At 43.1% G+C, this 13,678-nt stretch overlaps 1 protein-coding gene across 1 annotated transcript in view; it reads left to right on the top strand.

Moving 5' to 3' along the window:
• Positions 1–588: 588 nt before the first annotated feature.
• The window catches only part of LOC133376675 (protein lifeguard 3-like), a 51,379-nt gene continuing 38,289 nt past the window's right edge, over positions 589–13,678 (top strand). Inside the window, exon 1 of the mRNA XM_061609272.1 lies at positions 589–1,096. The gene's annotated coding sequence lies outside the window, so the exon portion shown is untranslated. The remainder of the gene's footprint in view (positions 1,097–13,678) is intronic.

Below are 13,678 nucleotides of genomic sequence, written 5' to 3'. Positions count from 1 at the left end.
CAGTTTATTCAGGCTTTTATTTACCCAGCCACCTGGAGTGTGGGGTCAGGTCAGGGGGAAATAAACCGATATCATGTTTATATCAACCTTCATTTTCTTAACCCAACACTGTAATGAGAAAAACCACAAGGTGGAATTCTCCCTTACCCCTGCACAACTTTTAAAGATACAGAAGACCTCTTGGAGGCCAAGCCTGGCAACATGGGCTGGTAGCATGGGGGGTATTTTCAATTTAAAATTTAACATTTCAATTTAACATTGCAGAATGTGAAAAATCCACACTGGCTATAGTATGCCGCCACTCTCGTGGCTGTATAATAAACAATGGTTAACTGGAGAACTGCATCACAAAATTTGGATAAGTGCAAATTTTGAAGGATGGCTGTGTTTCAGTTCTCATACTGTTTTTGAAAGGATGAATTTAATTGATTCGGCTTTAAATGCAAACTGAATTGAATTTCGCACCCATCCCTTGTGTAGATCTTGAGAGAGTCCATTCCTGGGTGGAATGCAGCCTACTTTACAAAAGTTCTGCCCAGGTTTTGCTTCTGGCCACACTCATCACTGGCCTGTGGCCGCCGGAAGTTTGCTCAGGAGGGAGATTAAGCTCTTGGCCTTAAAAAGGTTCCCCACCCCAATATGAAAGCTGCCACCTTCAAAACTTGATTATACACCAAATAGGTTTCACTGGGCCAAAACGATGATATATCGCAAGTGCCGCAGCTTATCATGTCCTCCGAGCTGAGTCTTTTGTGCGCGACGAAAGCTGCATTTAAGCCCTTATTCAGACTCGGACAGAGTACGGGAAGGACGGCGCAACTTTCTGATGGTAGTACCCGATCAAACCTCTTGGGGGCGTCCTCTGCTTACCGGCACACTAGACTGCAACGTACAGTATTACCTTTGGACCCGAGAGGGAGTCTCTCGGGTGGCTCCTCCCCTCGTTTCTCAGAGAGCGCCGTCCTCCTTTCCTAAGGGCAGGGAGAAGGAAACTGTGGTAAAGTTCCAGGAAGAAGCCGTAGCGGCCGCAGAAAACGAAACTTCCTTGTTCGGGGAGCTTGCGACAAGGGACAGAGTGCCAAAGGCCAGCACCGAGGTAAGGGAAAGGGTTGCTCGTGCTGAAGCCAGATGTGTTTGCGCCCCCCCCCCCCGAGTTCTGTGGCAGATGGGAACGGGGACCCCTAGGAGAAGTGATCTTTTCCTCTCCCCGCCAAGTTCTTATCCGCCCAGGTTCGTGTAGACAGGGATCTCCCGCCCTCTAAAGTTCTCATCTGGGTGTTTAACTCTCCTTTCCTTCCTTCTCCGAGGTTCTTAGCCGCTTGGCGGAGTCTACCTCTGTTTTTATCTTGACAACAGCAAACCCTGTTCTGTTCCAGGAGCGAACAAACAATGATGTTTCTGTGCCTTGTGCTGGCCCTGTCTTGGTTGGTCGGTCTTCGTAATGTGATAGCCTTATTGGCGGCCAGTGTTGAATGTCCAAAAGGCAGGGCCTGGAGCTTAAGCTTGCTTGTGAAATTATTGGCATGTGGGTACTGTGTGGTTTTCCCTTTGCACGGAGGAGCCCTCTGTGTCTGCTCAGATGAACTAATTACTGTATCTATTCCAGGACTTGGCCAAGATATTTAAAGATTCTGTGGCTGAGCTCAGGCACAAATTAAACCTAGGGGGTCCCCCCAGTGAGATCCAGTTCGCTCTTCGTTTGGCTACTTCCCCTTGCCTCTCAGGGTTTGGCTTTGGTAAAAACAACAACAAAATCTTCAGGTGTTCGTGTATGCTGAGCGATTGGTGTGGTTTGTCTGACACTGCGTAGACATCCCATCAGAAGCACAGGGAGATGTGTGACATCAACCTAGCTCTTCAGGATTGCCTTGCTGATCTTCCTCTGTTTACTGTATTATGGAAGTTTTTCCTCTGCTTTACTTTTTCTTCTCTTGAGATTGATTTTTTTTTAAAGTTGTCATTTTGCATTGCTGTAAGTTCATTTGGGTAGGTTTTGCCTGGAAAAGCTGTATATGCATATTTGAAAAGAAGTAAATGTTTGATTCCACTTGGGTCTGTTTATGATGTGTGGGGTTAGACCACTCACCTGTCTCTATATATGGCCCTTCTCCTGGTTTCCCCACGATCTGAGGTGAGGTAGGTGTTTTTAGGGAAAGGGTCTTTTCAGTTAAGGTATCCCATAATGCTCTCTCCAAAGGAGACATGCCTTGGGCCTATCCTGATATCATTCTCAGCACCAGCCTGAGATTTATTTTTTAAATCAGAAGAGCTGAGGGTTTCCCCCCAAAATCTGCATATCTTGATGTTTTTTATGCTGCTTCTAGTGATTATACTGTGTCTAGGATCTCTTTCATTTGTGTGTTTCAGATTTGCCTTTGTGTGTTTCATCCTGATTTTTACTGAAGGGATAGCATATCAATTCCTCAAATAAATAGGAGGAATTTTACTGAAGGGTGGGGGTATCAATCCCTTGAACAGACAGACAAATATTAACAGTGGAATCCTAGCTCTGACTAGGCAGAAGTAAATCCTCTTTAATTCAGTGGGGTGTACTCCCAAGTAGGACTTCTTTCCATGAGAGGGGAGTTGACTTTTAAGTGTGTGTGTGTGAGCGAGCGAGTGAGAGACCTTTCTGGGCACCGTGCAGCAGGAGGCAGAATGAAAGATGACTGCTCTTCCTGCATGAATGGACATGAGGCACTGGGATGAAACAATCTTCCAGCTCTAGAGAAAAACTTTGCCTAAGTGCCGAGCCCAGAAGGACAAGGGATGAGAAGTTGACAGAAAATGCAGTTTCCATAAGGAAGAGGAGGAAAATAGTGCGCACTCTGTGCAAGAATCATGCTGGTAAAAACATTGTTGATGTAATGGGGTGGGGCAAGTGCTGAGGGATCTTCTCTGACATTTGGTCTGCTGATACTGCCCCATCCTTAGCAAGGGAATTTGACTCCCCCCTCCCTGGCCAATCCAGTCCCAGGTTCTGCTGCTTGCTGATCCCTTTCTGTTCCAGTCACCTCTTACTGTTCTACCACTCCATCTCCCTAGTTCTGTCAAATGTATTTATTTTATAGTAAAACATTTAACCTGCTTTTCTCCTTCAGTGGAGACTCACAAACCCTGGAGTCCACCCCCCCCATCCCAGTTCTGCCATACTGTGACTAAAAACTCCTTGAAATTTTCAGTTCATGTCCTGGATTTGTCTGACTTCTTATTCTGTCCCATTGTTGTTTTTTTAAACAGGCATAGTTTCTTAGTTTGGCCAGCTTGTGGCCTTATTAATCCCTGAGAACAATATATCATTCTTATTATTTTTAATTTCTGACTGGGCTATCAACCATTAAACCTCTGAATATTTTTTGGGGGGCTACTGATTTATCAGCCAGAACAAACCTTTATTTTTGAGTCCATCATACTTTGGACTATTTCATAAGTTATAGCCCACTTTTGAGCTATGGGCCACAGTAATTGTCATGCACACCTCAGGATGTACTGTGACTTCAAGGATTGAAGATCCAAACCAAAGACAATAATGAAACCCTGAAACCTCTTTAGTGAAGCTGCTTCTTAATTGGTTTTAAGGCTCCCATTAGCACTGACAGTGCTAGGAATTGCCAACTAAACAGGATAAAGGCACTGGCCTCTTCTTGTGCCTTTAACAACAGCCTGATGTACAGAAATCAGCATGTGAAGCTTTTCATAGCATGGAGATAATTAACATCCTATAGGGCTCCTCCAGATGACCTATTTATTAAGCATTCATCTGGATTTGCTTTCATAAAACTTATGCAGAGGTTAGAGTATATCTGGGCTTTATTGAACATTCATTCTGATGTGCTTGTGGAGTGGTTACAACGACAAAGAGTATTCATTCTGCTTGAGTGTTTGTATGTCTCTGTTTGCCATTCATTCATCCCACACTCTTTCATGCATTTCCCTGTCACCTTCCAAACTGTAAAAAGTTTGATTCTTTTTAAAAAGTGGATTTGTTGCACTAAGGTGACAAAACACTTTCATCCAATTACACAAACCTAAAAGGTGCACCTCTTTACCACAGCCTTTGACACCTGAGACATACATTTTCAGGCCCCACCTTATTCCTGTAACCTCAATTTGTTTTTAAACTGTTTTTAATAATGAATTTTATATTATTGTAACCCACTGTGGGACCTTACGGGGAAAGGTGGGTAAGAAATTATTATTATTATTAATGGTATGCACTTGAATCCCTTCTGCAAAATTGTAACAATCTTGAGGCACACTGTGAATTGAGGTGCTATGATGACTATGTAACTACTGAGCAACAAGGGGGTGATACAAATATACTTGGGGGAATCCCAAATATTTAGGAAAAAGCAAAGAGGACAACCCCTGCTCCCCATCTCAGTGAGAACCAAGCATGCCTAGTGGCCAAAAAGTTCTGAATGCCTATTGTGGGGGTGGAAATAGAATGGAATATCCTGAAAGAAGATATGGATATATGGAACCCTGAACAGGCACATTCCACATTGCAGCATTTTGTTACACATCCCACGTGTCACCTGCGAATGTCTCTAGTCTATACATAATGTTGCTGTTAAAGGCACTGGTATAGGAGTCTGTACAGAAGCTGGCAGCCTTAGCTGGAAAATGCAAGTATATCTAGATACATTTTTTTCTTTACTCACATATACATTTGTTTCTTGTAACAGATCAGTTGCATTGAGCTAAGGATCCCTATGGGCTACATAGGAAGTTTTCATATATCAGGCCAGGCCTTTTGGGCTCACTTAGCTCAGTGTTTTCTTCTGTGCTGACTCCTAGCAGCTCTGTTGTTGTTGTAGTTGTAGTTGTTGTAGTTGTAGTTGTTGTAGTTGTAGTTGTTGTAGTTGTTGTAGTTGTTGTAGTTGTAGTTGTAGTTGTTGTAGTTGTTGTAGTTGTTGTAGTTGTTGTAGTTGTAGTTGTTGTAGTTGTTGTAGTTGTTGTAGTTGTTGTAGTTGTTGTAGTTGTAGTTGTAGTTGTTGTAGTTGTTGTAGTTGTTGTAGTTGTAGTAGTTGTAGTAGTTGTTGTAGTTGTTGTAGTTGTTGTAGTTGTAGTTGTTGTAGTTGTTGTAGTTGTTGTAGTTGTTGTAGTTGTTGTAGTTGTTGTAGTAGTTGTAGTAGTTGTAGTAGTTGTAGTAGTTGTTGTAGTTGTAGTTGTAGTAGTAGTTGTAGTAGTAGTTGTAGTAGTAGTTGTAGTAGTAGTTGTAGTAGTTGTAGTAGTAGTATACCACCCCATAGCCAAAGCTCTCTGGGAGGTTTACGACAAATAAAAAAATTAAAAACAAATTTTAAAACACTTTAAAAAACAATTTAAAAACACATGCCTGGGAGAAGAGGAAAGTCTTGACCTGGTGCCAAAAAGATAACAATGTTGGTGCCAGGCACACCTCATCAGGGAAATCATTCCATAATTTGGGGGCCACCACTGAGAAAGCCCTCTCCCTTGTTGCCATCCTCCGAGCTTCCCTTGTAGTAGGCACCCAGAGGAGGGCCTTTGATGTTGAGCGTAGTGTTCAGGTGAGTTTTATGCATGCAAAAGCAAATGCTCTACTTTACAATTCAGGGGCTACAGAGTATATTAACTTCTCTCCCCCAGGGTAGGGAGGGTGATAATCAATCTTTCCCAAGCAGCAACCTAGCAAGGTGTCCCGCCCTTCCAACATGAAGGTTATTAGCCGCCATGAATCTTCTTGGCCATTCATTTTCCTAAGGAGGTTCTCCTGTTCAGCCCTGTTTTGAATTTTCAAATAGGACCTGGGAACTATAGACCAATTTCAGCTTCATCTCCAGGTTTCTTTTAGGGAAGAGCATGTCCTGACTTTGAATACTTAAATTTCAATTAAAGAGCTCATGTTTGCAAAGGCCTAAGCAGCATAGCTTAGGAACCCATCTGTGCAGAGGCACACCCAGCTCTAAAATGGCTGAAAAGCCAAAGAAAAAAAGGTTCAAGGTTTGTTTTGGTTGCAACCTGGGAGTAAGCCCCATTGAACACAATGCGAGTTACTTCTGAGGAGACATATATCGACTTGTTTGCACTGTTGTCAGCTATATTGACCTGAGACCATCACAGGAAGCAAAAAACATGGCACTAAATAAGATTAAAACACTAGCATGGTTTTTATAAACCCAAGCCAAATCTGACCAGTCGCCATATTTGGTTTGAAGCAAGAATTGGGAAGGCAGAGGGTATGGACAATTAGACCAGATTAATCCAGGCCCCTCAGATTGTGCATAGGACTGGAAACGTTTCTGTGGCACAGGATTGCGTTAATGTATCTGATCAGTTTCTTCCCAGGCATTTGTTTTGTTCTCCCAGCCTACAGCTGCTTCCGTAGCTGGAGAAGGCACCAGCAAAGCAAGTGAGGGAGCATGACTTGACTTTTCCATTCTAACTCATTCCAACTTGGCTGGGAGTTTGGGATTCCTTTCCCTCAATTCGCCTCTTTGTTCCTTCAAGTCAGAAGTGTTGCAGGGGCACATATAACAACTTGTGCTGAGAGGTGAAATTGGCAAAACGCCTTCCTACTCCAAGAAACTTCAGAATGGAACAGTGGAGAAAGTTTGGCCAGGTTTCTGGAGGAAGACAGCACAGCACATTAAATGCTTCTTTTTATTTAAAAAAAGAGTTTTAAAAGAGCTTAGGTGTGTCACACCCTATTCTCAACCTTTTTCTTCAGGGCTGCACTATGCAGCCTGGTATGTTTGTGTGAGTGCATAAATTTTCTGTTTCCTGGATTGGAGGATAAGACCATGGGCCTCACGGTAATATAAACCTCAGGTCTGGGAAGGGCAGCTGGCACACACAGAGAGAGCCCCCTTCCCCCCAGGCTGATCTGTGCATATATTTGTGTATTATTACATTTATATCCCACCTTTCCTTGAAGGAGCTCATTGCAGTGCATGTGGTTTCCCCCTCTCCATTTAATCCTCACAACAGCCCTGTGAAGTGGTTTAGGCTGAGAGATAATAACTGGCCCAAGTCACACAGACAACTTCATTATTGAGTGGGGACTTGAATCCTGATCTCCCAAGTTCAACTCTGACAATTTAACCACCACACCAATATTGCCTCCTCCCTGCTCATCTTTGAAAGTTAAAGAGGAAAGCGCAAAAGCAGGACTATAGCTGAACATCAAGAAAACTAAAGTAATGACAACAGAAGATTCATGTAACTTTAAAGTTGACAACGAGGACATTGAATTTGTCAAAGGTTATCTCGGCACAGTCATTAACCAAAATGGAGACAACAGTCAAGAAATCAGAAGAAGGCTAGGACTGGGGAGGGCACCTAAGAGAGAACTAGAAAAGGTCCTCAAATGCAAAGATGTGTCACCGAACACCAAAGTCAGGGTCATTCAGACGATGGTATTCCCGATCTCTATGCATGGATGTGTAAGCTGGACAGTGGAAAAAAAGAGGATAAGAGAAAAATCAACTCATTTGAAATGTGGTGTTGGAGGAGAGCTTTGTGCATACCATGGACTGCAAAAAAGACAAATGATTGGGTGTTAGAACAAACTAAACCAAAACTATCACTAGAAGCTAAAATGATGAAACTGAGGTTATCATACTTTGGACACATCATGAGAAGACATGATTCACTAGAAAAGACAGTCATGCTGGGGAAAACAGAAGGGAATAGAAAAAGAGGAAGGCCAAACAAGAGATGGATTGATTCTGTTCTACAGACCTGAACTTACAAGATCTGAACAGGGTGGTTCATGACAGATGCTCTTGGGGGTCGCTGATTCATAGGGTTGCCATAAGTCAAAATAGACTTGAAGGCACATAACAACTGCTCATCAAGCAATATTGATGTGGTGGTTAGATTGTCAGACTTGAACCTGGGAGATCAGGTTTCATCCCCCTCAGGGCGCTGAGCAGGCAGAGAGGTCTCCGCTCACCCCAGTACACTTTATTTTATTTGTTTTGCTGCCACCACCAATACCAGTGGGTCATGCAGGGTGGGGCAGAAAAATGTTTTTTTGGGGGGGGGGTATCTATCCCTGATTGAGAGATACAGCAGACAGCCTCTTCTTTGGGTTGGGTATTTATGGTATCCTTTAATTCATGGTAAGACCCTCCGTGGCGCAGAGAGGTAAGCGGCGGTAACGCAGCTGAAGCTCTGCTCACGGCCGGAGTTCAATTCCAACGGAAGGAGGAAGTCAAATCTCCGGTAAAAGGGGTCGAGGTCCACTCAGCCTTCCATCCATCCGTGGTCGGTAAAATGAGTACCCGGCATATGCTGGGGGGTAAAGAAAGGCCGGGGAAGGAACTGGCAATCCCACCCCATATATATGGTCGCAAGACATCACCCTAAGAGTTGGAAACAACTCGCAATATAGGTGCGGGGACACCTTTACCTTTACTTTTTTAATTCATGGTTAGCACAGTGGGGAGGAGACCCTGGCTGGGAGTCCAGAGTCTGTGAGTTCAAATCCCCGCTCATGTGTTTTGGGTGTAAAGGGCCAGTTAAAGATCACCCCCACAGTAAGAGGCTCAGGGGTTATGTGCCCTGCCACCTATGCAGCCGTGGGCAAGCTGCATAGTGCCAAGGAGCCCAGTTGCCCCCAGCTGGCAGTTGCGGACAAGGAAGGGGCCGGCCTGTGCAGCTGTGGCAAGCTGAGCAGGCCCTAGCCAGCCGGGGAGGACTAGCCTCAGAGGGAGGCAATGGTAAACCCCCTCTGAATACTGCTTACCATGAAAATCCTATTCAAAGGGTAGCCATAAGTTGAGATTGACTTGAAGGCAGTCCATTTCCATTCAGAGCACACAAGCAGTTCTATTGTGGCATGTGGTTTGGGAATTATTGCTTGGGTACAGAGTAAACATGGTGACCTCCAGATGTTGTGGATGACAATTCCCATAAGCCCCAGCCAGTATGGCTAGGACTGAATTATTTCAAGGACTGCCTGCACTTATATGAACCTGCATGATCATTGAGGCATGCCCTAAGAGGCTGCACTTATGTGCCTGCCTGTGAAGTTGATTTGATTGGTGGGCAAAGGAGACAGGGCTGTTTTGGTGATGGCTCTCATATTGTGGAACTCTGTTCCCTCAGAAGCTCAGAGACCTCTGTCCTGTGGGTTTTTAAACAGGTTTTAAAATGGTTTGCAGAATGAACGTAGAGGTTTTGGATGCCCTGCTTATATGCTACTGAGCAAAGTGTCTAATCTAATTTAAAACAGAATGTTAGCTACATTGCAGAGCCCATATAAAGAAAGGACTGGTAATTCTCTCTGTCTCTCTGTCTCTCTCTGCTGCCTGCAACTATTGGCGGAATGCAGCTGAAGATGAAACCCCCTCCCTGAGTCAAATCTTGTTGTATACTACAACCTGAGGACAAAGTAAGAGTACTAAAACTTAGTAATTGAAACTGAAAAATATTTTGCAATCAGAATACCAAGAATAAAAACTGTGGTGTTTTGTGTTGGCTGCTTTTGGACCAATATATACATCATGGCTCCTGCAAATAGGCTGCTTTTAATCAATCCTGTGATGACTGCCTCTACAGAACAGGTTGCTAGTGGGCACCTCAGCTCCCAACAGACGTTGACTGACTTTCTCCATACCACTTAGAAATGTCCATGGCAGCTGTATCAGGTGCTCCAATCCTAAGACCGAATTGTTGCCTGTCATGAAGCTGCACCTGTTTAATTTCCTCCAGTTTTGCAGCTGTTAAAGGTGCAGATACCTTTATCAGGAAAGAAGGAAATATTAGGCTTGTCAAAGCACTTTGCAAGAGCAAACAAGCCTCATGCTCCCTGACACAAATATCCCCAGTTCTTTCTGCCAGTTAAAAATGCACTTCTGGGGCCTTGTAGGCAGAGGCTTTGAATCTCAGCTGATTGAGCACTTCTATATGCTTTGCCCGTTTCACATTTGTCCCATTTTACAGGTATAGGGGCATTAGCGAAGAACTGTTCTTCATACAGGGGTCTAGCCCTTTAAGGATTCAGTCCAAGAGCATACTCTTAAGAGAACCCAAGAGATGTTATTTTGAAAGAAAATGGAATATTAAATCCTCTTCTCTTGATCCAAAATGGGCTATAGGTGACATCGCCAAGGTGAGAAAGCCAGTACAATAGGGGACAAAGAATCTGAGTCAATTTATGAAGTGGTGTGTGTTTGTGAAGTTAGAAAAGGAACAAAGTAGGATATGAGCATCCAGACCAGAGAAGTTAAGCATCAGCACTTAAAAAAAAAAAGAAATTAGTGGTATGAATATTTATTTATTTATTACATTAATATACTGCCTCATAGCCAAAGCTCTCTGGGGTAGTTTACACCTCCTGAATAGGTACAGAATTTTCTGAAATTCTTGATGATGAACTTATCCACATGGACTTTTCCTAATTTCTGTCTTGCTCCTTGATCTGTATGAGTAGTGAGTTAGTTTTTGCCAGTTCTGCTAAAAATATGAACAATACTTGCATTATTACACTCATAATATTATATGTTCATGCACTCCAGGTTTCCTTAAGTAACCAGCACATCAGCATACAACAATGCATATGAAAATGGAAACAGACTGCCTTCAAGTCGATTCTGACTTATGGTGACCCTATGAATAGGGTGCATATAACTGCATAAAAATACTTGGGTATATTTATTTATTATACTTGGGTATAAGTAAATACTTATATAATTATACTGCATAAATATAGTATTGCATGACTCTCATATGTATTGTAGGTATAATATATGTATTTTTTCTTATAATTTTGTGTATGAGTAGTTGGGCTTCTTCTTTTAATAGAAAATGGAGCGGCTCAGATATAAGTGGGCACTTGATTCAAGAGATGGTCCAATGTGGACAAATCTTATGTATAAAACTGTTTAAAATGGATTATTCCTCCATCCCTAGCTATTAGTGGCCATCTTATTTATTCCATGAGATACATCACCAAGAAAAGTTTCTTTCACTTTTAGAAAGGTTCAGTTTTTGGTGTAGGAGCCTCTTGCTAAATATAGTCTGATGGAACAGTGAGGCCTTTCCTGCCCTGCCCTGCTTGTAATATGTTTTCCTTGTCCCAGCTTTAGCTCTAAAGGGACACTTTTTTAAAAAAGGTGACTTGAGCTTGGAAATGGAGCAAAAACCTTGAATCAGAACTCAAAATGTCCAGATCCCAGCTAAATGCAAAATGATCTATATACCCATGGGGGGAAAAGAATGGAAAGGAAAAAGGAGACTTGAAGAGAGTTTTATGAGAAACATAACAGGTAGATGAATGTATATTCAACATTTTGACTTGGGGCTAATGTCCATATTATGTAGGAGAATCGTGATTCCATGTCTTAATGCAGCTATGAATGGGTAGGTGGCCCTCCAAGCTTTATCAAACCAGTGGCACTTGCTGGAGGGGGTATTTCACTCTTCTGTCTCTCTTTCCTGAAGCACCAGGTTTGGAGCCCCCCCCCCATCTCTGGCACAGCAGCATTAATGCAAAAACCAAAACATGTAAGGAGATCTAATTGCGGAACTCTATATAAATTTGTACTGTGTTTCTATACAGCTGGCTGGGGCTGATGGGAGTTGTAGTCCAAAACATGGGGGGCACCAGGTTGGGGAAGGCTGCTATATGGGAAAGGATAGTAAGTCATGTGGATTAATAACTGCAGTGGCTATATGCATATGTGATATGCAATCATAAAATACACTTATTGGGACATTAACCCCATTGGACATAATAGGACTTACTTTGAGTATGTTTACTCAAAGTAAACATATTGTTGTAAAAGAAATATAGTATTATTAATGCTTGAATGTGTGTACTTACCATCAGAAATCTTTGTATAAGGCACTTTATTAGAACCAAAAAAATCAGGGCAGTCAATCAAAAGGTGGGGTTTCTCACGGAATTTTTTTGTTCAGGACAGAAGTCAAAAATTTTGCTTTGTGCTTTGGAATCTCATGACCTAGAAATAATTTCAGCTTGCATTAAGGCTGATAGGATCGTAGTGGACACTGTCCAAAAAAACTTCCTTCACTTCCAGAATGATCCAGTTTCTGGGCACTGGAGTCCGTTGCTAAAAACAGACTGGTGTGAGGCCTCTGCTCCCTGCACTATTCAGATGTCATATATTCCTGCTCTTACATAGGAACATAGGTAGCATAACGAGTGAGGCCGTTGAGTCCATCTAGCTCAGTATTGTCTACACTGACTGGCAGCGACTGTCCAGGATTTGAGACAGGGAGTCTTTCCCAGCTGTACCTGGAGATGCTGGCGATTGACTTGAAACCTTCTACATGCAAAGCAGATGCTCTACCACTGAGCTATGGCCCTTCCTGCCTTTACCTTTTAGTTCTTGATCAGGGATGAGGAATCTGTACCCCTTCAGATGTTGTTGGGCTGCAAGTCCCATCATCCTTAACTACTGGTCTGGCTGGCTGGGGCTGGTGGGAGTTGGAATCTAATAACATCTGGAGAATCGCAGGCTTTCCTTTAGACAGCCTTTCCCAACTAGTGGGCCACCAGATGTTGTTGGACCACAATTCCCATCTTTCCTGACCATTGGCAATGCTGGCTGAGGCTGATGGGAGTTGTGGTCCAACAACATCTGGTGGCCCACTAGTTGGGAAAGGCTGCCTTTAGAGCAGGAATGGGTAGCATAATTTCCCAGCATGAAACTAGGGGGCACATTGATAAATGGTTTAATAGCCAAGCCTCTGTTGTCTTGATTCTTCTGCTTTTTATAATAAGCCTCTGTGTTTGGTTTTCTGAAGTTCATAGGTTTCGATTGTAACCCTCTGCACACTCATCTGAGAGTAAGCTCCAGTGAACCTAGTAGTACTTGTGAGTAGTATGTGTACACAGGATTGGGCTGTGTTAAATTTACATGGGGAATGGATCCCTCCCCTTGTCTTGCCTATTATACATTAGGCCAATTGGTAAATGACTGGAACAGGTTGCCCATAATGATGGATTCCCTAGTTCTTGTTCCTGCAAATCAAAGAAATTTTGGAAGGGATGCTGGAGCCAAGCACAATAGTATTAATTTATTCCTAGTCCTCAGTGCCTATAAAGCCCATTCTGTTTTGGCCAATCAACACTCCATTGGATTTGGGTCTTGACGACATGGGTTCAAAATTGAACTTTGACCATGCACTCAGTGGGTGGCCTTGGCCAAGACAGGACTCCTCCTTCTCAGTTCCCTCTCTGTCAAATAATATCCTACCATATAAGGCTATTAGAGAATTGGTAGCACATGGGAGGTAAACAATCTGTATATAGTAAAACACATATATAAGCCCCCTTGTTGGTGGAAAATAATGGCCAAGAATAACTATGCGCTATTGGATGTGAAAGGGATTATACAAATTAAGCAGTGCTGTCCTGTTTGTTGAGGATACCTGTGTTCTGTGTAGAAGGCAATGTCAGGAAGCAGATGGCATGGAATACAGATTACGCTGGTGAGCAGCTTTTGATATCGTTATTAGGGGAAGGGCCGTAGCTCAGTGGCAGAACACCTGCCTTGCATGCAGAAGGTCTCAGGTTCAATCTCCAATGGAACTTCCAGGTAGGGCTGGGAGAGGATCCGGGCCGAAATCCTGGAGAGCCGTTGCCAGTCAGTATAGATAATACTGAGCAAGAGGGACCAACGGTCTGACACAGTGTAAGGCAGCTTCCCACGTTCCTCTGCATTTATTTGTGTAGATA

This window comes from Rhineura floridana, chromosome 2 (assembly GCF_030035675.1).
Source record: "Rhineura floridana isolate rRhiFlo1 chromosome 2, rRhiFlo1.hap2, whole genome shotgun sequence".
In the NCBI taxonomy this organism is placed as follows: Eukaryota; Metazoa; Chordata; class Lepidosauria; order Squamata; family Rhineuridae; genus Rhineura; species Rhineura floridana.
This window is presented reverse-complemented; position numbering and strand designations above follow the sequence as displayed.